Raw genomic sequence first — 22,141 nt, 5'->3', positions numbered from 1 at the left:
CAAAGCCATCTATTTAACATCAAAGGAGACACAAATGAGGCTATGCAAGAAGTTGTCAAGAAGGAGATTATCAAGTGGTTGGATGGCGGAATTGTCTACCCCATCTCCGATAGTTCATGGACTTCTCCGGTTCATTGTGTCCCAAAGAAGGAGAGCATGACGGTGGTCACCAATGACAAGAATGAGTTGATTCCTACAAGAACGGTTACCGGTTTGAGGGTGTGTATGGACTATCGCAAGCTCAACAAAGTCACAAGGAAGGATCACTTTCCATTTCTTTTCTTAGATCAAATGCTCGATAGATTGACCGATCGTGCTTTCTATTATTTTCTTGATAGGTACTCGGGATACAACCAAATTCTTATAGATCTTGAAGCTCAACAGAAAACAACATTTACATGTCCCTATGGTACCTTTGCTTTCAAGCTGATTCTATTTGTTTTGTGCAATGCACCGACGACTTTTCAAAGGTGTATAATGGCTATTTTCATGGATATGGTGGAGGACTACCTTGAAATTTTCATGGATGACTTCTCGGTGGTTGGAAATTCTTTTGATGATTGACTTGCAAATTTGGACAAAGTGTTGGCTAGATGTGAAGAAACCAATTTGGTGCTCAATTGGGAGAAATGTCATTTCATGATAGAGGAAGGTATTGTTCATGGCCACAAAATCTCAAGGAAACAAATTGAAGTTGACAAGGATAAGATTGAGGTTATTTCTAAGCTTCCACCTCGTACTTCGGTGAAGGGTGTGCGGAGTTTCTTAGGCCATGAAGGTTTTTACCGGCGCTTGATCAAAGATTTTTCTAAGGTGGTAAACCTGTTGTGCATGCTTATTGAGAAGGATACCAAGTTTAATTTCAATGATGATTGCATGAGAGATTTTGAATTGTTGAAGCTTAAGTTGACAACTACTCCCATCATCACAGCTCCAAATCAGAGTGTGCCTTTTGAACTCATGTGTGATGCAAGTGATGTAGCAGTTGGGATTGTTTTGGGGCAACGTATCAACAAGATTTTTTATCCGGTCTACTATGCTAGTAAGACCATGAATAGTGCCTAAGTCAACTATACCGTTACAGAGAAAGAGCTCCTTGCTTTTGTGTTTTCAATAGAGAAGTTTTGCTCGTACTTCATGGGTGCAAAAGTTATTATTCACACGGATCATGCAACACTTCATTATCTTATGAGCAAAAAGGTCCCCAAAGCTCGATTGATGAGATTTGTTCTCTTGATACAAGAATTCGATATTGACATCTAAGATAGGAAAGGTAGTGAAAACCAAGTGGCGGACCACTTGTCTCGTTTGGAGGAGGGGGGAGGCCGCAAGATGGCCTTGAAATCAATGACTTCTTCCCTGATGAGCAACTATTGGCAATTTCAATGAAAAAGGTGCCATGGTTCGCGGACTTAGAAAATTTTCTTGTGTGTGAAATCATTCCGGATGAGTTCTCTTCAAGCCAAAGGAAGAATCTCAAAAGGGATTGTCAAGATTATTATTGGAATGAATCATACCTTTTTCGGATTTGTACGGATGAGGTAATTAGAAGATGTGTACCGGAAGAAGAGCAAAGTGATATTCTTGGGGCTTGTCATTCTTCGCCATATGGTGGTCATCATGGTGGAGCAAGAATAGTGGCCAAAGTGCTTAGTTGTGATTTCTAATGGCCTACTCTTTACAAAGATACTAGTGAGTTAGTGAAAATATGTGATGAATATCAACGGGCCGGTGGAATTTGAAAGAAAAATGAAATACCTCTCAAAACCATTTTGCAATGACTTCATGGGCACTTTTGTGACTTCTTGTGGAAATACCTACATCTTGGTCGTGGTGGAATTATGTGTCCAAATGGGTTGAGGTCGTCGCTTTACCCAACAATGAGGCAAGAAGTGTAGTGTCTTTCATGAAGAAGAATATTTTCACAAGGTTTGGTACTCCACGTGCAATTATGATTGGGTCACACTTTTGCAACAAGGCTTCTGATACTTTACTTAGCAAGTATGGTGCTAGTCACAAAGTCATGACTCCATATCACCCATAAGCTAGTGGGCAAGTGGAAGTCTCCAACCGGGAGATAAAGAGTATCTTGTCCAAAATGGTGAAAGCTAATCGGACGGATTGGTCCAAGAAGCATGGTGATGCATTATGGGCTTATCGGACGTCTTACAAAACACCTATCGGAATGTCGCCATACCGGTTGGTGTTCGGAAAATCTTGTCATCTTCTGATGGAACTAGATCACAAGGAAATGTGGGCTCTAAAGAAGTTGAATCTTGATTGGGATGTAGCCGCTAACTTGAGGGTTGAACATGACAAACACATATGTGAGTTTGTCCTTATACAAAGAAAAAATGAAATATCGTCATGACAAACACATTTGGAACAAAGAGTTCAACGTAGGTGATCGTGTATTGTTGTTCAACTCATGGTTGAGGATGTTTCCCGAAAAACTAAAATTCAAGTGAAGTGGTCCTTTTGAAATTGTAGGTGTGACACCTTTCGGTGCATTAGACTTGAAGAACAAAAATAATGACGTATTCTGAGTCAATGGTCACCGGGTAAAGCACTACTTGGGAAAGGTTGGATATAGCCATGTGGTGGCAGTCATTCATTTCACTTGAGGGTATTTTGCGTCTTGCAGCGACGTTAAATCAGGCGCTTCTTGGGAGACAACCCGTGTTTTTTTTTTCCTTTTTTCCTTTGTAGTTAGGTGTTATTTGTGTTCTAACTTGATTTGAAGTGTGCTACAGGGATGAGTGTGACTTACAAGAAAGGTTGACAAAAATATGGCTAAGTGTTCAAGATTGTACGAACCACACTTTATTTGTGCGGACCGCACATTTTTATCTGCCATAGCAGAATAGCAGTGCAGACACACATTTTTCTTGCGGACCGCACATTTGAAATGTTACAAAAGTGTCAAAATACCAACTCTCTGAAGTTTGACCTTGTCAGTGCGGAGGTCGATTTGCGACCGCACAGGAAATCTGCAGCCGCACTTGAAAATGTGCGGACGACACATTGAAGTTCTGAGAATGGCCACCTAGGTGAAAGAGTGCGGACCGAACATGAAAATGTGCGGCCGCACTCATCTCTTTTCCCTTCCTAAAATCGTTGGTATAAATAGAAGAATATGGTTCATTTCACATTTTCCCCTCTCTGAACAAAACACTGTTGTTCTGTTGAATTTTCTTGGAGATTTTTCACTGTCCTCACATACAACCACCTTGATTATCAACCCATTGCACTTACTCTATCTGGTATGCTTCAATTTCATGTTAAATGTTTTGTGTTAGTTAATCTTTTAGACTTTTAGTTCTTTTTTTAGGCCATCTGCTATTAGAGTTCAATTATTTGTCCATGTGGGGTAGATCTGAACTAGGTAAACTTGATACATGCTCTAATGGGGTTGGATTAGTGTAGATTCATGGTTTTACCATGTTTCCATGCCTATTTGTGCAAGAATTAAAAAACTGCTCGTAACCATTTGAAATATGCGGTCGCGCTTGAATTTGTGCAGTATGTAGATGTTGAATTTGGGCAACTCAGAGAAGAAGGAATCTGTGGCCGCAAGTTAAAATGTGCGGACCGCAAATTTCCCTCTGCGACCGCAGATAGTCCATTTCTCTGACATCAGAGGCTCACTATTTTTGAGACTCAGAAGTGTGGCCACAAGTTAAAATGTGCGGACCACACTTCCCTTCTGTGGCCGCACAACAAAATTTTGTGGACCGTGATTTCCTTATATAGATGCACATAAAAATGTGTGGACAACATATCCCTTTACCTACAGACAAGTGTTGCATGCGTATCCCCACTATGTCCAATTATCTCTCCCTTACCTACAATAGTCCTGAATGTGTTGAACAATGAATTGAAACTAACAATCTTCTTTTCTTTGATAAAGACAATGGTTTGATCAATAGGTCGAGGCAACACTTCAAAGGGAAGAGGTGAATCCTCTCGGGGTCGAGGTAAAGGTACCTTGCCCCTTGTCCAACCTAAGACAATCAGGAAGAAACTCACAACCAATAGAGGGGGAGGTGCAGACCTCTACGAGTCTAGCTCCTATGCCACGTCTAGGGAGGTGTTAGAGGGAAACTCAACCTCTGTTCGGGAGAAGCAGATGGCCACACAATCAAAGCCACAGGGGAGATACAAGCTCAGGGATGAGCCTTTTTTATCTCACAGCACCTCTGAGGGGTTGAAGAGTGCTAGCTAGGCTTCTGAGCCATCTGCTACACCAGTCCCAGAGGTACAACCTATACTTGAGATACCCGATGATGATAGGGGGGTGGTACAGCTACAGGTTTGGAGAGATCAAAGAAGAAGGAGGTCTGGGAGGATAGATTTTTTTAGTTTGGCTGCCTTTACTAGCTTTCATATGTGGTGTCCAGTGAGTTCGTTGACTCTTGAGTGACAGTTCTTATTGAAGGATTTGGAGACATACAACCCGACAATCTTAAGTCAATTCATAGCATGAAAGGGTTGAATGTGGTTCACCGAGAGAGTAGAGGATGCCAAATAATACCTCGTTCGAGAGTTCTATGCCAATGTTGCTCATATAAAAAAGAAAGGGACAAAGGTGACCAAAGTGCGCAACCTCACGGTAAGGTTTGATCAACATACGCTACACACGTACTTGGGCTTCAAGGATGTTGAACCAAAGGATTATCTGGAGAAGTGCGCAATGAAGAAGGAAGTCCAAGCTTGGCTAGCTGAGATCCTAGCACCACCAAGGCCACCACCACCATGGATTACCGTTGGGGTTCTCATTCAGTGGAGCACTTTAGGTTACGAGCCAAAGGGGTGAAAGATATTTGTTTGTAGCAGATTGGATCCATGCTAGAACGAGACTCACCTTCCTATTCCTAGGGCAGTTCTTGTGGCTTCCATCATGGTCGTGTACCCAATCAATGTGGGTGTTGTGATGTCGGTCAACATTTCAGTGATTCCACGGCAGGATAGCTCGGCCTACCCTTATCCCAACACTATCACAGAGTACCTCATTGATGCAAAGGTAGAGCCAAGAGCTTTTGACACCAAGGTGAATCTGAAGAAGCCATTTGACTAGTATTCACTAATGGATGCGAGCAACCCAAAAATGAAAGTCCAGCCTTATACCACCACATGCCAGTCTGATGAGCCAATAGTGGTAGCTTCTGAGACAGTTGATCTTCCATCCACCTCTACTGAGCCTTCTACCAGAGCCCCTCCTATGCCTCTACCATCATCCTTAGATCCTACCACAACCTCTAGTGCAGCTTTGAAGCCAATGCCCACAGTTCCACTATCTACTCTACGAGTCTCCCAGACATTGGGAAGTCTCAACAACTGGATGCAGACAGCTATTTCTATGCTGCCTGACTTATCTAGTACTGTTGCAGTGCAGTCCACTACTCATGTACCATAGGCTCCTTTTGACATTGATGAGAATAAGATTATAGAGAACCAGAAGACGATCATGGACACCTTGGTACATCACAGGTCTGTTATTGAGGAGTTGGGAAAGGAAGTGAAGAAGATGAGAAAGTCCCAGGCAAGCAAGAAATCAGTGGACAAGCTCCGAAAGGAGGTGACTAGACTGGCCACATCCGGAGACCTTTTTGGTATGCTATTTGACCCGCATCAGTCCGCCCCAGATCTTTCAGCACAATTTGCACCAATAGCACCAGCTGGCCAATCTGAGGAGCCAGACTTGATGCCGACACTGCTGAGGCAATGCGTGCGATGTTCGACAACCCAGCCACGCTTAGATTTGATGGTGATGAGATACAGTTAGATGATCCTGAGGGAGATGATATTGATGGGGACACTGAAATGTCCAAGGATCCTTATCGAGCTTTCTTCACCCTCCCTCCTTTTACTCTTATTTTTCTAAGCATTAGGACAATGCTTACTTATATTTGGGGGGGGGGGGGTGGAGTTTATTTGATACATTAGCACACTTTGGATACATTTGGTTTGTAATAATTTAATGATTCTCTTTTTTGTTCTTATTTGTATTTATCTATCTTCTCTCTCTTTTATTATGTATATTTATCTATCTTTAGTAGTTATTGCTCATTAGCTTCTTTATTTTTTCCATATTAGTTCTTGTTTTGTTAAGTAACTTCTTTTTATGCTCTAGTAGATAATAAGCCATTGGTTTTCTTTAAAGCCACGGTCTTTCCAATGTTTTTTTTGTGTGAACCGGGTGACTCGTTGGATGGCGTTACAACATTTTTAAGGTAATGAGGAGTCTGTTTTTGTGTTTAGGTAATAATAATAGTAGTAGTAATTAATAAAAAGGCCTAATCAAGTCATTATCGAAAAAGAGTTAATCATGCTTCATTTGGTACCCACACACTTAACTACGTGTTTATGGTTAGAGACAAGGTTTTTGAAAGAAAATAGCTCTAGTTAGTGACTTTATGACTTTTGAGTTGACTTTGGTGATCATCGAGTGGTTTATTGGACCATAGTGATCTTTAAACTTGAATGTGGTCGTTGTAGGCTCTCGACTCTATCCTCTTTTACAATTTAGTTGCGTGAGGGGTGAGATGAATTGTTTCTAGTCCAAGTATCCATGTGAATGGTCTAGAACTTGCCCCGAATGTGTTTCGAGGAGAAATCCTAAGTTTTGCTTGGTTTGAGAAGTGATTGTAGGCTCTCCTTGGACCGTTTGAGCTTTCTATTGCCAACCAATATCGTTATACCTAGTCAACCCCCTTTGAGCCTCTAGCCTTTCTTATTTGATAACCATGTTATAAACCTTTACCCGTATTATTGTGATCCTCTCTTGGAACCCAGACTTTCCTTAACACTCTTGTGAAATAAATGGCTTAAAGCATAAGTATGGGGAAGAGATGAGGAATTTGAAAAAGGTATCAAGACACAAAAAGAAAAGAGAAATGATCTCTATGAAAAGTGAAAGCCAGAAAAGAAAAGAACAAGAAAAAAAATGTAAAAACGAGAATAAGTGGAAGGGTTGATGGATTCAAAAAGAGGTAATGATCCCTAAAATGAGCATCAAAAAGGAAGAAAAAGAATGAAATGAACAAGAAAGAGTGATGTCAAGTCTCTCTAGCCGTCAATAAAAAAATGCCTCTAAGAACTGGTAATTGTGAGGCGAGAAATGCAAATATGGAGTGCTTAAGGAAAGGTGTAACCACTTAGCCATATGGTATCCTACCCTAATCCAAAAGCCTTCATTACAACCTGAAAGAAGTCCTACTTGATTTCGAACCGAGTGAGCTTACATTAGTGGCAATCTACATGAGGGGAAAGCCTATGGTACTTGAAGTCGTTCTTGTGACATTCTCTTGTGAGAGAAGAGTGAACCTTTCATGAATATTAAGATTGAGTGCTATCTTTTTAAGTGAGTTTGGCAAATGGAAAGTAGAGGAGGAAGAGTTTGGAGTCTACCATGACCTGCATGATAGAACAAGAGTCCTTGATGAGTAAAGTCAATTCTTGAAGCTCAAATGTCACATTAGAAATATATCTGCATGAATATTTGACTTGTCACTTTGTTGATAATACATGAGTAGTGTGGGTAATTGTTGGCCTCACGTGATGTATGAATGGCTCACCATTGACTCGATGAAATGACATTTAACTCTGAGAAGGTGGGAATTAATTTATTTGCTTGAGGACTGTCGCACCTCCCTTTTCCCGAGGAGATAGGGGAGTTTTTCCAATTTAAGTGATACTAATCGAAATGGGATTATTTAATTAATCAGAGTCACCACTTGGAAAAATTTTATGGTGTCCCAAGTCACCGATTTATTTTAAATTCCAAATCGAGGAAATTAACTCTTATTTATGGTCTACGAACACAGAAGACCGAGTAAGGAATTCTGTTAACCCGGGAAAAAGTGTGAGGCAATCCCGAGTTTTATGGTTTTAGTACAGTCGCTCGACTATTAATAATTGTCCTAATAAGATGATTAATTACATATTTAAAACATGTTTTGCATTTTCGCTCTTCAACCGCTTTTAATTATTTATTTAATCACTTTTAGTATTTATGAAGTTTTATTTGAACAAGTCGCGATGTCGCGCACTCGTCTGTTTTGTATATATTGTGAATCATGCCACGTGAAACGCACCTGCAATTTACAACATGTTATTTTTTTATAATTATTCAAAGTTATGGTCGGGTCACATGAAATGCACACCCGAATTTGGCTTTATGTATCGCTACTATGCTACGGGAACCGTACCGATAGTCGTGAGGATTTATTATTAATCGTACCTAAAGCGAGCTACGATGTTCATTAACTATTTCCTAAAGATAATTAGAGATTATTGTAAGACATGCGAATTATGGAAGGAGTTATCTACTCTACCTTTAAAATTATGAGACATTTATCTTAATCTATTGACTAAAATAAATGAGGCCTCGAGATTAAACTTGTTCGGCCCAAGAACATTATTAAAGATCACTGTCACATTGTTAAAAGCAGTAACCACCCAACTAAAACTCAAATGATCCTCAATAATGAAATTAATTCAAGAGACTAACAGAGAAAGCATAGCACATTCATAAATCATGTCACTTACTAATGTGACTGGAGAAAGTCACATTTTCATACCAGAAACCAACCAAAATTATATGTAAATGAAAATAGACTTTTTGTTATTGGATTCTAACCTTTTTGCTGCATACAAAGCAAGCTAACACCAAAGAAATAGCAACGCTCAAACAAGGTATTAACTGGAACCCCGGACCGGCAACGCAACCTCGAACATAAAATCAAAACTGGAATCGTCGGAAAATCGCAAGACCGGCTAAATCTGAACAATTTCAAGCCGAAATCTGGTGGTGTTCGAACCTGAACCTTTGTATAGAGATGTTCTAGTTTTTCCAATCTGCTAAAGTTCGACTCACAATGTTTTTTTTTAACTTGCTTAAAATATCACCACCAAACTACAACTTTTCTTTTTGTCAGAGAGAGTGACGATGGAGATCTCTCTATATTTGGGAGGTGCCGCTGATTTTAGGTCTGTGGCTATTTTTTTAAGAAGGGGTGGCTGCTGGAGTCTTTTATGGCTGAAGTGGGGGAGTTAGCTTAGGGTTTTGGGTGTTAATTTAGTTTTTATTTGATAGTGGGGAGTGAGCATGGGCCCTTGGATGAAAGTAGATCAAAGGCTATGATTAAGGGAGGGGTTTGATGGGTGAGAAAAGGGTTTGGGCTAAAAGGGATTGGGAAGGAATGAGTCTTTGTCTTGTTGGGCCACTAAAATCCGAAAATGAACTCCCAATTGGCCCAAATTTAATTCTTTCTCATTGAATAAAAATAAAAATACTACCAAAATATACTAATTAATCTTAGTTATTATTAAAGTGAACTATATATTAAAATAAAAATATTTTTGGTGTGTTTATTTTTAAATGTTATAAATATTATAAAATACTAATAAGTTAAAAAACGTTATAAAACTATTTTTGTGTTTTCAAACTTATGCTTTACAATTAAAATTAAAAGTTGACCGAAATCCTATTAAAAATAAAAATAAATAATTTTTTTTGAAATACTGCTTTTAAAAGTTGAGCGGGTCAAAAATTACGTACTTACAGTTGCCCCTCTTTGCTTGGAAACACGAAGTGTTTTCGGAGCAAAGAACAATAAGCAACGTAATTGATTTATGACCCGACGCTTATTCAAAACGAAATAAAGACGGACAAACGATTGTGACCGAGCCCTGGTATCTAAGCTGCCTACATATCCATGGCTTTAAAGGAATCAGGCCACGTGTAGTTCAGAGGTGAATGAAGTGATGGAGTGTGTGGAGAGGATGAGAGAGTCGAGTGAGGTTCCGTCGAGGTTTCGGTCCGCGGTCCCTGCCATTACATCATAAATTGAAAAAAAATATTACAGCAAAAATAAAAGAAAAATACAAGATCCTATCTACTTCTTGTCTTGAATCTTCCTTGAATCTCCACTTGATCCTTCAACTTGAAACTGAAAATTCAAATTTGACCATGTTCTTCAATAGGGCTCCTGATGCCTCTCTAACTTGAACTTGAAAATTCAAAGTTGACCCTGTTCTTCAGGCGGGCTCCTAATGCCTCTCTAACTTGAACTTGAAAATTAAAAGTTGACCCCGCTCTTCAGGCGGGCTCCTGATGCCTCTCTAACTTAAACTTGATATTGAAAGTTGACCCTGTTCTTCAGGTGGGCTCCTGATGCCTCTCTAACTTGAACTTGAAAATTAAAAGTTGATCCTGTTCTTCAGGCGGGCTCCTGATGCTTCTTTGATTTGAACTTAAAAATTGAAAGTTGACCATGTTCTTCAGGCGGGCTCCCGATGCCTCTCTAACGTGAACTTGAAAATTGAAAGTTGACCCTGTTCTTCAGGCGGGATCCTGATACCTCTCTAACTTGAACTTGAAAATTGAAAGTTGACCTTGTTCTTCAGGCGGGCTCCTGATTCCTCTCTAACTTGAACTTGTAAACTGAAAATTGACCCTGTTCTTCAGGTGGGGTCTAGATGCTTCTCTAACTTGGACTTGAAAATTGAAAGTTGACCCTGTTCTTCAGGTGGGCTCGCCTCTCTGACTTGAACTTGAAAATTGAAAGTTGACCCTGTTCTTCAAGCGGGCTCCTGATGCCTCTCTAACTTGAACTTGAAATTGAAGGTTGACCTTGTTCTTCAGGCGGGCTCCTGATGCCTCTTGAACTTGAAATGAATTCCCCCATTCTCTAGGTGGACGCCTACGACTGACTTGAACTTGAAATGAATTCCCTCGTTCTCCAGGTGGGCGCCTGCCAATGACTTAAAACTTGAAATAAATTCCCTCGTTCTTCAGATGGACACCTGATGCTGACTTAAAACTTGAAATGAATTCCCTCGTTCTCCAGGTGGGCGCTTGATGCTGACTTAAAACTTGAAATAAATTTTCTCGTTCTCTAGGTGGGCGTCTGATGCTGACTTAATACTTGAAATGAATTCCATCATTCTCCAGGTGGGCGCTTGACAATGACTTGAAACTTGAAATAAATACCCTCCTTCTCCAAGTGGGCACCTGCCAATTACTTGAAATGAATTCCCTCATTCTCTAGGTGAGCGCCTGCCAATGACTTAAAACTTGAAATAAATTCTCTCATTCTCCAGGTGAGCGCCTGCCAATGACTTGAAACTTGAAATAAATTCCATCGTTCTCCAGGTGGGCGCCTGCCAATGACTTAAAACTTGAAATACATTCCCTCGTTCTGCAGGTGGGCGCTTGATGCTGACTTAAAACTTGAAATAAATTCCCTTGTTCTCCAGGTGGGCGCCTGATGCTGACTTAAAACTTGAAATAAATTCCCTCATTCTCCAGGTGGGCGCCTGCCAATGACTTGAACTTGAAATAAATTCCATCATTCTCTAGGTGGGCGCCTGCTAATGACTTGAAACTAGCAATAAATTCCCTCGTTCTTCAGGTGGGTGCCTGCCAATGACTTGAACTTGAAATAAATTCCCTCATTCTCCAGGTGGGCGCCTGCCAATGACTTAAAACTTGAAATAAATTCCCTCATTCTCCAGGTGGGCGCCTGCCAATGACTCAAAACTTGAAATAAATTCCCTCGCTCTCTAGGTGAGTGTCTGCAATCAAAACAAACAAAACAAACAAAATATTCTGCCCTAGTTTGCAATAAGAAGATTTATGAGTTGTTAGCGAAACAATAAATCACCTATGCTATCGATAAAGGATGCAATGATGAGACTAGAACTAAAAACTCAACTAGGATGTGTGTTTTCTGTGAGTAAAACCAAGAAAAGTTTGACTAGCAAATGTGTCTGCTAAAAATAAAACCTGAATGACCCAAACTAGGAAGTGCGTCTCCTAGGGGTGACACTTGAATGATCCAAACTAGGAAGTGCGTCTCCTAAAGATGAACTTAAACTACCCAAACTAGGAAGTGCGTCTCCTAAAAGTGAAATCTCAATTTAGGAAGTGCGTCTCCTAAAAGAATGACTTGAAAGACCCAAACTAGGAAGTGCGTCTCCTAGGGGTGAAACTTGAAATAGGAAGTGCATCTCCTAGAAACTGAATAACTCAAACTAGGACGTGCGTCTCCTAGATGTGAGATTGAGCTTGAGGAAAACTGTAAACTGATCTTGACTAGAATAAAAACTAACCCTATTTTCCAGGCGGGACCCCTGAACTTAAAGAAAACTAAAGATTCTTCTCGACTAGAGGATTGCCTAGGAGGTATGGTTCTTCTCAACTAGGAAAAATGCCTGGGAGGCAATGATCTTCTCAACTAAGAAAATACCTAAGGGTAATGAGATTCTCAAACATCCGATGCTTCAATTAAAACAAATACATGATTTGTTTTCTATTTTTTACTTTTTTTTAATTAAAAATAATTGGTTGACTCGTGACAAACTTGCAAGTTGACTTTTAAGCATTGTTATTTGACTTGGCTTGCCAGGATTGATTTGAATTGGTTTTAAAGAAAGTCCATATTGATTTGCCCATGGGATTCAACCAAGTTTATTCCGATCACTTCACTCAAATTTCAAAAATTAATTCATTCTTTTTCAATTGAATTGTCAAACAAGTCATTTCCCTTTACTAGGATTGCCGAATTGATCGTCTCTTTCATATTGATTACCAAAACTGATCATCTGCCTTCCTAATTTGGGACCTCTTTGTGACAAATTTGAAAATTCTTTCTTGCTTGTCTTGAGCAAAAGAAGAAGAACAAATGCACAAGTAAAAATCAAATAGAGTGGTGTATGATGAGATTCTACTGAGAAGGAGAGCTTATCTAAAATGAAGAATAATGCAAAGGAATGTGACACGCATTTAGACCAATAACTTGATTTGTCCATTTTTTCAAACTTGTTGACTCATCAAATCCTTGCCTGATGTTGAAGAGTTGGTCTACTTTGCTCCTCCAAATGTGCTGCAGATGTTGCATGTTTTCATCAAAGACATTTTGTTGCACACATATCTCACCATTTTGTAACGATCCAACCAGTCGTTTTGAAAATTATAACCATGTTCCCCCATTTACTACTTCATTATGTGTTGTTCATATGTGTTGAGTTATATTGGGTTAGTTGGTTCGGAACCGGAATAGTTTCAGAGTGAATTGAGACACTTAATCTCTTTAATAGAAACTTAAATTGGAAAAGTCAACCGGATGTTGACCTATGTGTAAACGACCTCGGATTTAAATTTTGATGGTTCTGTTAGCTCCGTTAGGTGATTTTTGACTCAGGAGTGTGCCCGGAATATGATTTGGAGGTCCGTGGTAGAATTAGGCTTGAATTGGTAAAATCTGGAAATTTGGCGATTTCAGTCGGTAGTGGGAAAAGTTGATTTCGGGGTCGGAATGGAATTCCGGAAGTTGGAGTAGGTTCGTAGTGTCATTTTTGATTTGTGTGCAAAATTTGAGATCATTCGGATGTGGTTTGGTTGGTTTCGGCACTGATTGTCGAATTTGGAAATTTAGAAGTTCTTAGGCTTGAATCCGAGGGTAATTTGATGATTTGGTATTGTTTTGAGTGATTCGAAGGTTCGACTAAGTTGGTATGTTGATATATGACTTGTTGGTATTTTTGGTTGAGGTCCCGAGGGTCTCAGGATGATTTCGGATAGGTATCGAGGAGTTTGCACGTTGGAAATGCAGCTGGAGCTGCTGTTCTAGTGTGTCCGCACCTGCGGATTGGGAACCGCAGGTGCGATGATCGTAGGTGTGTAAGAGGCTCGCAGATGCGGAGATGGAGGCCTGGGGCTTGGTCACAGATGCAAAGATTGGATCATACCTGCGGGCTCGGAGGTGCGAGGAAGCTGCCGCAGGTGCAAAGTCTGGTCGGTTAAGCGGAATGCGCAGGTGCGCACCTGTGTCCGCAGATGCTGAAGTGCATGTGAGATGAAGGGTCCGCAGGTGCGGAATCCCTGGGGCAGATCCTATATATCACACTTCGCGAATTTTAGTGCGTTCTTCACCATTTCTATTTGGTTTTTAGAGCTTTTGGGAAAGATTTGAAGAGGGAATCAAGGGGGTTTCGTTGAGGTAAGTTACTTGAGCCCTAATACTTGTATATATGGTGATTTTCCGTTGTTTAATCATGGTAATTAGTGAAAATTAGGGAATAGGGCTTGGAAATTTGGGGAGTAATTTAAGGAGTTCAAGGACCAAACGATGTCGGATTTTGATGAATTTGGTATGGTTAGGCTCGGGAGACGACAAGGTTTATTATTCTGTCATTTTTGACTGATTTCGAGATGTAGTCCCGGGGGTCGGGTTTGAGCCAATTTCGGGTTTTGGTCTAATTTGATAGTTTTTCTTGTGGAATTCATTTCATTAGCATATATTGTTGGTATTGTACTGATTGTGAATAGATTCAGAGCATTTGGAGACCGAGTCCAGAGACGAGGGCATCCCTGAGTAGGATCTTTACGTTAGTAAGGTAAGTAACAGTTTTAACTCTGGCTTTGAGGGTATAAACCCGGAGATTTGACATCACGTGATTGTTTGGAAGTGATACCCATGCTAGGTGACGAGCGTGTGGGTGTGCACCGTGAGGGATTGAGACTTGGTCCGTCCTGTGAGGCCTAATGGCTATTATCTCTGGTTATGTGCGTATTGTTGTTGAACTTGTTTGCCTTCATGTTAGAGATCATGCTTAGGCGTTAATCATGCTCACATTATTTGTACTCAGTCATAGAAATTATTGTACCTGCTTACCTTAGTCTCTATTATTTGCTAATATACGGTGATACTTGATGTGGGTTGTGTTCCATTATTTGTTGATGATGGTGAGGCTAGTGAGGTACATGATTGAGTGAGGCCGAGGGCCTGGTTGTGAGAATATTAATACCATAGCACGTGAGTTGTCCGCGTAGCACGTGAGTTGATCGTGGAGGTCGAAGTATTGATACCATAGCGCGTGAGTTATCCGCGTAGCACTGAGTTGACCGTGCGGATCCAGGTATTGATGTGATGGCACGTGAGTTGTCCGTACTTAGCGCTTGGGCTTTGGGAGCCCCTCCGGAGTCTGCACACAGCCCTAGTGAGCGCAGAGTGTTGAGTGTTGAGTGTTTTGAGTATTGAGTGTTGAGTGCGAGTGATGAGTGATGGAGTGACACTGTTGTGAGGTTGTATTTATTTTTGTTGTTTCTGCATTTATCTGTTAAACTTCTTTGTGGCATTTACAGAGTTATGGAATTTACCTGTTTATTTCTGTTTATTTTTAAATTGTGAAAATAGATAACTGGATTGTTTTACTTAGCTCGTCACTATTGCTCAGTTCCTTAGTTATTTCTGTTACTTGCTGAGGTGGTTGTACTCATGCTACACCATGCACTTTATGTGCAGATTCAGGTGAGTTATAGCACGGCGATCGTTGAGTTCATGCTGGCTATCTGTGGAGATTGCAAGGTAGCTGCTAGCGTCTGAAGGACCTTGTCACTCCTTTTATCATTTCTTCTTTTGGATTGTATTGATAGTTAGACAGTTTCATTTCTTAGTTCATAGATTTAGACGCTCATGATTTAGTGACACCCCGATGTTTGGGGTTCGTTTCCGTATTTCTAAAATTATATTTAAAGTTGATTTAGTTTATGAGAAATTCAAATGTTGAAATATTTTATTAAATTCTTATAATCGGTTTAGTAGTAATATTTTGGGAAATATGCTTGACTTGTAACACGATAGGTGCCATCACGACCATGGTTCGATTTTTGGGTCATGACACATTTCGACCTGTAGTGCCTCGAAAGGTTTTCACCAACAAGTCTATCTCATTTTCCTCTTTGCTCTCATTCATTGCCGCTTCCAATTCTTAACTTGGATAATTGACTACCCCTTAATCGTTATTGATTTCCACAAAAATCTTGATAAGCTCACAACATGCTTGACTTGGCATTTTTAGTAATCAATCTGATATGGACTTTTATTTGGATCGTAATGAAGGCATTTGGACAGGGTGAGAAAGAAAGGACCGCATGGAGGCTCAAAATTGTAATGACATGGTTACTTTATTTACAACTTTTGGAATCCATTTTTTAAAAACTTTTTTTACAACTTTTGGAAAAAACTTTGCCCCAGCAGCGTAACCCCGAACAAAAAATCGAAACTCAAATCGTCGAATAATGGCAGGACCGGCTAAATCTGAACAGTTTCAGGCCGAAATCTGGTGGTGTTCGAATCTGAACCTTTTTATAGAGATGTTTTGGTTTTGCCGATCTGCTAAAATTTGACTCACAATATTTTTTTTAACTTGCTGAAAATATCATCACTAAACTACAACTTTTCGTTTTGTCAGAGAGAGTGACGATGGAGATCTTTCTATATTTGGGAGGTGGCGCTGATTTTGTCAGAGAGAATTTGAGTGTTTGTTTTCTTTTTTCTTTTTTTTTCTTTCTCTTTTCTTTTTCTTTTCTTTTTGAGATGAAATTTCCAATAAACCTGCCCCACTCTTGACTTCGTGGGATTAGGAAATATTTTATTTGGTGCGACCGAACCGTAAGGCTGCCTACGCATCTTGTGGTAACAAGAATCAGGTCGAACGTAGTTCAAAGAACTACATGGTATAAGGATCTCTCTCTTTTTTTCTCCTTTTTTCTTTTTCTCTTTTTATTTTCAATATTAAATTCAAGTCAGGACCACTTTAAACCTTAACAAACACTTGATTACAAAAGAGGGTTGCCAATGAAAGACAAATATATTAAGGCTCAAAGGGCTAACAAAAGGTATTAGTGTTCGGATAGCAGAAAGATAGCCTTTCGTCATTTCAACTCTAAAAATGTCAACTCAAGACATGCTTCACACTGATTTCACCTGGAATATCCTGAAGGATTAACATACGTTTGGAGGATAGAACTAAAATTACTTCAGATTCCACTTGCGAATTCCCTCTTCAATTGAGCCCTAGATGTGCTTATCATCAGCTCAAAAACTTGTTTCTTCCTGAATGTGAAATTCATTATCATCTTTTACCTTGGAACTTTATTATTTTATAACTCATTACCTGAAAGCTTGTGTTTATGTCCAAACCTTGCCACTGGTCAAGACGCATGTCACATTAATTAGGCTAGAAGATGGTGAACTACAGTGAAGGCGAATGAAAAAATGCAATAATAATGGGGAATGAGTAAAAGATTTCATTTAAGAGAGAAAGGTGAAAAGGACACGGGGGGTTGAACAAGACAAGCAAAACACGATCCAAAACCCCGGGTTGAACCGGTCTATCCGAAAGAATGACCAAATTAAAACAACAAACAAGTCCTTTTGGCACGAGAAAGGATTGCGATCTGCACTATTCTTGTGTCCTTTGGATAAGGTCATAAGCTATTATAGCATGTGAGAACAAGGGGCATTGGTATCCTCTATTTTGAATCAGCTCAATGAATCCTTTTAATTAATCAAGACCTTGAAATGTTCAAAAAGGGTCAAGGCATGAAAGGAAGTGACGGTTTGTGTCGAGGGGAACATCGTCTATGTTATCTTTTTATGTGAATATGGATTGAAATAAGATGGGTATGGTCTTGAAAGCACATGAGTTGTCATTTATGGCCAACATTACTTTTGGTTGAATAGAATCGGAATGGTGTTTGTTCAAATCCAAACTTGTCACGCATCAACCTTTATTTTGGAAAACCAACGGCACCCCCCAAATATAAGTCTCCTCAAACAGCTTGTGAAGGCAACAGTCCTGAATGGGATGGACCTAGGGCGTCTGTCATGCTCAACCTCTGGTAAATGGATCCAAACCATCTTACGAAGGCTCATAAACTCTCAGGAATCACGGTCCCTAAAATTGCTTTGCAAAAATGATCCCACTTTGCAGAAATGACCTATGTGGCCGAAAAATAGCTAAGCATGCAAATTCAACAAGAATGGACCTTAAACTGAGAGAACATCTTGTTGTGGACTTAGGACTCTAAGACATGGGTTAACAAGCTACTTTAGCGAAAATATCCCTATTTTGCAAAAATGACCGATGTGGCCAAACGTGGCTAGGCATGTAAGATTTGGCTACGACCACCAAAGCCAAGAACTTAAAACTCACTAGGAAGACCAAAACCTATATGGTCTGCCTACGTATCCCGCCCCGAAAGACGAGAATCAAGTATGCGTAGTTCGGGAAGATCGGGAATAAAGGAAATAAACTAACTCTTTTTTTTTGAATTTCCGAAAGAAAGACTTATAAAGAAGAAAGGAAATATTTTTGGATTTTAATTTTTTTTTTAAAGAATTTTGGAAAAGAAAAACTTCTAAAGAAGAAAGAAAATATATACATATTATTTTTTAAATCAATGATTTTGTTTTTGGGAATTTCGCAAGAAAAACATCGAAATAAAAAAGGAAATATTTTTGGATTTTTGAACTTTTATTTTGAATTTATGAAAGAAATACTTCTAAAGAAAATAAAAATTTTGAATCTTGAATTTTCTTTTCAATTTTCGAAAGAAAAATATTTTTTAATTTTTAAAATCTAAAGAAGGAAGTAAAGGAAAATATTTTTGAATTTTTGAAAATTGTGGGCCGGAACCGATGAGGTTTGCCTACGTATCTCATATTCGGTGAAAATCAGACCTGCGTAGTTCGCCAGTTTTGACGGAACAAGGGAAACATGACTTTTTGAATTCGACTTATTTTCTTTCTCTTTTTTTTAAACAATTTTGGGAGAGTTTTGAAATGTTTCAAATACCTACCTCACTCTTGTTTTTTCTTGATTTTCTTTCCCTATTCTAGAAGCCGGTCAGCATACAAGATGAAGCAAATGAATGCACAAGTAGCACGTAAAATACATCAGTATGGTCTTTTAATTTTTGGGTACACCCATCCTTGACGGACCCAACCCCTGTGTTATGTTCCCAAAGTCAAATGCACGTGATGCAAATATCATACCTACTAGGGATCCGGCATGAGGCTATGTCATTCTAAGTTTGAATTCTGGGTGTATTGTTCCATACCTAGCTTACCCTAGCGAACAACTCGAGCCGGGGGAGAGGGGCAGTGTACCGGGAATACAGAAGGTTCACCGGCTTTGCAACTTGTCCGAACCTCATTCTAAAATTAGGATATGACTCTAACAGAAAAGAGGGCACGCGAAGGGCACGCTTCCAAAAACTATTAGAAGACTCAGAGAGAAGAAGTGTTTTCGTAACAGTTTATATGCAGTTCACAACAATATCAAAGCGGTAAAGAGAGGCAATTAGCACATTAGACTCAAACAAGTAATATCAGACAATTAAAAGTAGCCAAGTATAACAATTATTTTAAGCTCTGAATCCTGAACCAGAGATTCTGGGTTAGTTCCCCAGCAGAGTCATGAGAGTTGTCACACCTCCTTTTTCCCGAGTTGATAGGGGAGTTTTTCTAATTTAAGTGATATTAATCGAAATGAGATTATTTAATTAATCAGAGTCGCCATTTGGAATACTTTTATGGTGTCCCAAGTCACCGATTTATTTTAAATCCCAAATCGAGAAAATTGACTCTTATTTATGGTCTACGAACACAGAAGACCAAGTAAGGAATTCTGTTAACCCGGGAGAAGGTGTGAGGCACTCCCGAGTTTCATGGTTTTATCACGGTCGCTCGTCTATTAATAATTGGCTTAATTAGCTGATTAATTATATGTTTAAAACCTGTTGTGCATTTTTGCTCTTCAACCGCTTTTAATTATTTATTTAACCGCTTTTAGTATTTATGGAATTTTATTTGAACAAGTCGCGATGTCGCGCACTCGTCTGTTTTGTATATATTGCGAATCACGCCACGTGAAACGCACCAGCGATTTACAACATGTTATTTTTTATATTTATTCGAAGTTATGGTCGGGTTACATGAAATGCACACCCGAATTTGGATTTATGTATCACTACTATGCCATGGAAACCGTATCCATAGTCGCGAGGATTTATTATTAATAGTGCCTAAAGCGAGCTACGATGTTCATTAACTATTTCCTAAAGCTAATTAGAGATTATTGTAAGGCATGATAACTATGGAAGGAGTTATCTACTCTACCTTTAAAATTATGAGACATTTATCTTAATCTATTGACTAAAATCAATGAGGCCTCGAGATTAAACTTGTTCGGCACAAGAACATTGTTAAAGATCATTGTCACATTGTTAAAAGCAGTAACTACCCAATTGAAACTCAAATGAAAATAGTTGCATTACCCAAGAATTTTCATTATCATCTCCTCCTAATCAAGATCCTCAATAATGAAACTAATTCAAGAGACTAACAGAGGAAGCATAGCACATTCATAAATCACAGCGTCACCTACTAATGTGACGGGAGAAAGCCACATTTTCATACTAGAAACCAACTAAAATCATATGTAAATGAAAATAGACTTTTTGTTATTGGATTCTAACCTTTTTGCTGCATACAAAGCAAGCTAACACCAAATAAATAGCAACTCTCAAACGAGGTATTAACTAGAACCTCGGACCGGCAACGTAACCTCGAACAGAAAATCGAAACGCGAATCGTCAGAAAATAGCAAGACCGGCTAAATCTGAACAGTTTCAGGCCGAAATCTAGTGGTGTTCGAACCTGAACCTTTGTATAGAGATGTTTTGGTTTTGCCGATCTACTAAAATATGACTCACAATGTTTTTTTTTAACTTGCTGAAAATATCATCACTAAACTACAACTTTTCGTTTTGTCAGAGAGAATTTGAGTGTTTGTTTTCTTTTTTCTTTTTTTTCTTTCTCTTTTTCTTTTTCTTTTCTTTTTGAGATGAAATTTCCAATAAACCTGCCCCACTATTATTTTTGGGAGGTGCACACCATATTTACAACATGTTATTTTTTATATTTATTCGAAGTTATGGTCGGGTCACATGAAATGTACACCCGAATTTGGATTTATGTATCACTACTATGCCATGGGAACCGTATCCATAGACGCGATGATTTATTATTAATCGTGCCTAAAGCGAGCTACGATGTTCATTAACTATTTCCTAAAGCTAATTAGAGATTATTGTAAGGCATGAGAATTATGGAAGGAGTTATCTACTCTACCTTTAAAATTATGAGACATTTATCTTAATCTATTGATTAAATCAATGAGGCCTGGAGATTAAACTTGTTCGGCCCAAGAACATTGTTAAAGATCATTGTCACATTATTAAAAGCAGTAACCACCCAACTGAAAATCAAATGAAGATAGTTGAATTACCCATGAATTTTCATTATCACCTCCTCCTAATCAAGATCCTCAATAATGAAACTAATTCAAGAGACTAACAGAGGAAGCATAGCACATTCATAAATCACAGCGTCACTTACTAATGTGACAGGAGAAAGTCACATTTTCAAACTAGAAACCAACTAAAATCATATGTAAATGAAAATAGACTTTTTGTTATTGGATTCTAACCTTTTTGCTGTATACAAAGCAAGCAAACACCAAAGAAATAGCAACTCTCAAACGAGGTACTAACTAGAACCTCGGACCGGCAAAGTAACCTCGAATAGAAAATCGAAACTCGAATCGTCGAAAAATCGCAAGACCGGCTAATCTGAACAATTTCAGGCCGAAATCTGGTGGTGTTCAAACCTGAACCTTTGTATAGAGATGTTCTGGTTTAGCCGATCTGTTAATATTCGACTCACAATGTTTTTTTTTAACTTGCTGAAAATATCATCACCAAACTACAACTTTTAGGTGCCGCTGATTTTAGGTGTATGGTTTTGATTTTTGAAGAAGGGGTGGCTGCTGGAGTCTTTTGTGTCTGAAGTGGGGTAATTAGCTTAGGATTTTTGGGTGTTAATTTGGTTTTTATATGGTAGTGGGGAGTGAGTATGGGCCTTGGATGATAGTAGATCAATGGCTATGATTAAGGGAGGGGTTTGATGAGAAGAATTGAGAAGAATGAGCATTTGTCTTGCTGGGCCACTAAAATTCGAAAATGAACTCCCAATTGGCCCAAATTTAATTCTTTCTCATTGATTAAAAATAAAAATACTACCAAAATATACTAATTAATCTTAGTTATTATTAAAGTGAACTATATATTAAAATGAAAATATTTTTGGTGTTTATTTTTTTTAAAATGTTATAAATATTATAAAATACTAATAAGCTAAAAAATGTTATAAAACTATTAAAAATAAAAATAAACAAATATTTTTGAAATACTACTTTTAAAAGTTGCGCGGGTCAAAAATTACTT

The 22,141-nt window shown here is 38.9% G+C and overlaps 1 long non-coding RNA gene across 2 annotated transcripts in view; it reads right to left on the bottom strand.

Moving 5' to 3' along the window:
* Positions 1-21,818, bottom strand: part of LOC108946375 (uncharacterized) — a 42,017-nt gene extending 20,199 nt beyond the window's left edge. Inside the window, exons 1-2 of one of the 2 annotated variants that reach the window (XR_011415947.1) lie at positions 21,346-21,815; positions 8,642-11,528 (exon numbers count right to left, since the gene is read on the bottom strand). This is a non-coding gene — a long non-coding RNA (uncharacterized lncRNA). Of the gene's footprint in view, positions 1-8,641 lie in introns of both variants that reach the window. The other variant, XR_001970678.3, reaches the window with a different exon arrangement.
* Between the last annotated feature and the right edge of the window lie 323 nt (positions 21,819-22,141).

The sequence above is a fragment of the Nicotiana tomentosiformis genome, chromosome 5, assembly GCF_000390325.3.
Source record: "Nicotiana tomentosiformis chromosome 5, ASM39032v3, whole genome shotgun sequence".
NCBI lineage: Eukaryota > Viridiplantae > Streptophyta > Magnoliopsida > Solanales > Solanaceae > Nicotiana > Nicotiana tomentosiformis.
This window is presented reverse-complemented; position numbering and strand designations above follow the sequence as displayed.